This window comes from Microtus ochrogaster, unplaced genomic scaffold (assembly GCF_000317375.1).
Source record: "Microtus ochrogaster isolate Prairie Vole_2 unplaced genomic scaffold, MicOch1.0 UNK21, whole genome shotgun sequence".
Lineage (NCBI taxonomy): Eukaryota > Metazoa > Chordata > Mammalia > Rodentia > Cricetidae > Microtus > Microtus ochrogaster.
Genome location: NW_004949119.1, coordinates 4,550,020 through 4,553,653, shown reverse-complemented (window position 1 = coordinate 4,553,653; position 3,634 = coordinate 4,550,020).

Genomic DNA, 3,634 nt, shown 5'->3' with positions numbered 1-3,634 from the left:
CATCATCCCATGACATCCACCTCCATCATGATATCACATCTACCTTTGTTATCCCATCCCATCTGCCTCCATCATCCCATCACACCCACTTCCATCATCCCATGACATCCACCCCCATCATCCCATCACACCCACCTCTATCATAACATCACATCCACCTCTATCATAACATCACATCCACCTCTATCATAACATCACATTCACCTCTATCATACAATAACATCCACCTCCATCATTGATGAGCTGGTTTTGTTGGTTCTGGGTTTCTCTTTGCAACCTCACTCCTCTCCTTCCTTGTCTCCTGGTCCAGCACAGTTTTCGGTAGTCTCTTCATCTCAAGCCCAATAGATGTAGAGAGAGTTTGGGCACCTCTACTCTCTTGCTATTATTCCCATTAATTTTCTTTGAGCTCAAAGGTAAACAGTATAGTTAATTGACCAGGCAAAATCTTGACTACCGAGAGATCACACAAATTCATTGAACATTGAGTTCCAGCTCCAGATCTTCTCATTTTTTTTATTTTATTCATATTTTCTGCCTTTGGGACAGTGGTAAAATCACTGACATAATCACCCTTATTACTAAAGGCTTGAGCCATCATTTTTGAATCTTAGAGGAACTGAGAAATTACTTTGAACTTCCTTTTCTGCCTCTGCTCTTAATGGGTATCTTTCTTTATGAAACAGAATAATTTCTCACTTAAATCCCCTGGTTACTTGAGAAAATGATGACTCCTTTGGACTTATTTGTTTAAGGAACAAATAAATAGAAAGTCAGAGTCTCTGAAAGTTCTGAACAGAGTGATGGGCAGTGATTGTGCCCTTTGGGGACTGAAGATTTTGAGATGTTCAGTTGTTTCTGGAAGGGAATCACAGAAATGTAGATATTCTAGTTGGATATTAAGGTTGTTTAAGCCAAATTTATCCTAACTGGTTGTTGTTTATGCATTACTAGCTATTAATTATTCCAAGATTACCATTAAAATAAGGCAATACAGAGGACATCTTAAATTTTATATTTCAGTACCAATGATAAGAGTGATTTGAAAAAATATTAAGAAAGGGACCTAGGTGGCCAAAGGCTTTTAGTCCTACAGTACTTAGGAGCTCCTCAATATTCAGTCTCGCATGGCTTGAGGCAGAAATGATTCTTAATTAGACTCTCTGTTCTCAAAAACTGTGGTTTTAAGCATGAAAATGGGCCTGAAAGAGGGTAACTCCGGGTGTCAATGAAAAAGTTACAGAGAACAAAAGGAGATAGATAGGACACTTTAAGAAACCCAGGCAAGAGGCAATGCCTAGGATAGGGAAGAATACGTTCCCTTAACTTCCCTTAACCAGAAATGGGGAAAATGATAGGAACCCATTCTTAGATGGGCTGTGGAGGCTGTCAAGTAGTAAATACGTGGTTTGACTGAAGGCACAGGGATCCTGAGAATTTTCCAGTGAGAAGAAACTTAAGGGGTTATAATGATAACCAAAGTGATTTTAATATGTGAGAAATTTACCTTTGGTAGTAAGTCTGCATCCACAAGCTGAGAAAAAGTAGGACAAGACTTCGTAGAAGACGATAGAAAGTAGGTAGTTAAAGAGCCACATTAAAGTAGAGCTTTGGGGCTGGAGGCATCACTCAGTGGTTAAAAGCTCTTGCTGCTCTTCCAAAGGACTTGAGTTCAATTCCCAACACCTACATGGTGGCTCACTCCCATCTATAACTCCAGTTCCAGGGCTTCTGACACCACCACACAGACACACATGCAGGCAAAACACCAATGAACATAAAATAAAAGAACAATTAAGTAGAGAATTGATTTAAAAAGTCAGAGAGTGTCACTGAAGGGTCTGAACAAAGAGTGATTGGCAGGGATGATGGCGCCCTTTTGGGGATGAAGCTTTTGAGATGTTTGGTTCTTTTTGGAAGGTATCCCAGAAATGTAGGCTGTCCAGCTGAACGTTCTCTCAGCACTGTGAAGTCCTATGGGTTGTCCTCAACAATAGCTCATCAAGCAAAACAGCCTCCTTCATACATTATCTCCCTGCCAAGCATACACCAGCCCTACAGTAGCCAATTACTAGAATATCAGTGGTAGATCCACCATATAGATGAAGGGGAAGGAACAAATTTTCAGGTTGTTTTAAAGAAACCTGCTGGCTATACCATTTTAAAGACATTATATAATAAGAACATCTGGTAGACTGCCAACAAATCATAGGACAATCAAGAATGCAGGACTTCCAACTTCCAACATTATGAAACATTTTGTCAGGTAATCCAGTAACTTGGAACTAGTAGACAACACCAGTTAGAGGAATAATTCAGGCTGGAGGAAGGAGTATGTCACAATCTTACTTGCAGTAAGCTTAAAAGGAAACCCTAAAGAACCAGTAGAGAAAGAGTAAGCATGTATACACCACTTTTCTAATAGAGCAGGAGTAGAAGGAACAGACAGTGTTATGGTTTGAAGTAGAAAGTCAAGCTTTGTGGAATAGATGGGGTTTCAGAGTCAGGTAAGATGAGGGGCAACATCCCAGCTCATCCAGATATATGGATAGATCAGTGATTTCATTAGTTTACTAAGGAGTCCTTGTGCACTTGTTGCTGGACAACTTGTGTCTCTTCTTGGGAACAGAAGACATGCCATGAACAACAGCATCCGATAAAGACTTTTTTCAGTAAATACAATGTGCACGACAAATAAATATCATGGATTGTAACAGCTTCTGAAGTCTGAATTAGCCTCTATTGCTGGGTACGAGTGCCAGATTCTTTGTAAAGGAAATGCTTACGGCAGATCCCAAGGACAGGGCAATGCTGAGGGACAGAGAAGATGAGGAGATGATAAGAATGTGACACGAACTCAGGAAGCTGAGAAATGGACTGCTTTCTTCCTGATACAAGGCAGGAGAGAGATCCTTTCCCACCAGGAAGTTGTCTTGGGCTGAGGAGGCAGACAGAGTTGAGAAGATGCTTTGGGAAGGCCTGGCCCTATGGAAGCCCCTCCCTGACACCCACACACCAGATACTTATAAAGAGAATAGCGTGGTTAAGTTCAATAAAGGAATAAACATAGGTTTAGATGATGGGTGAGTAAATCTGTCTGGGGTTATAACCAAGTTTTCAGGGGCTCAAAGGAACAAATCAAGTAGATGCAATTAAGACAGATCCATTCAGTGTTTGGAGAATAGGAAGCAGAAAGGTATTTAAAGATAGAAAGAGGCATCCATGAGGGTTGAGATGAAGGGTATCTGAAATGGTGACTCAGACGTAATGAGGCAGACTGAATGGATCGTTTTCCCCCTTGTCTTTTTTTTCCTGTGGTTGCCCTGAGAACTATATTGGGTGGGAAACTACCAGGCCACTCTATGTCACATTGTACACCATAGGAATGGAGGATTGGAGGATATACAGGGCATCTAGGCCACAGCAAGCCTTCTGAAGCGTCCACAACAAGAGGGGTCATGAGTTGATCTCTCCTTTCATCAATTCATGGCATCCCATTGCTCTTCATCCCTCATGTATACAACACCCAGACCCCTCTAGTTGCAAAAGGCTTAATACACAAAATGCTAAGGTCATCTTGCTCTGATGGCTTTCCTGGACCAGGCTGTACATCAGAGCTTTTTGCACAGGTGAA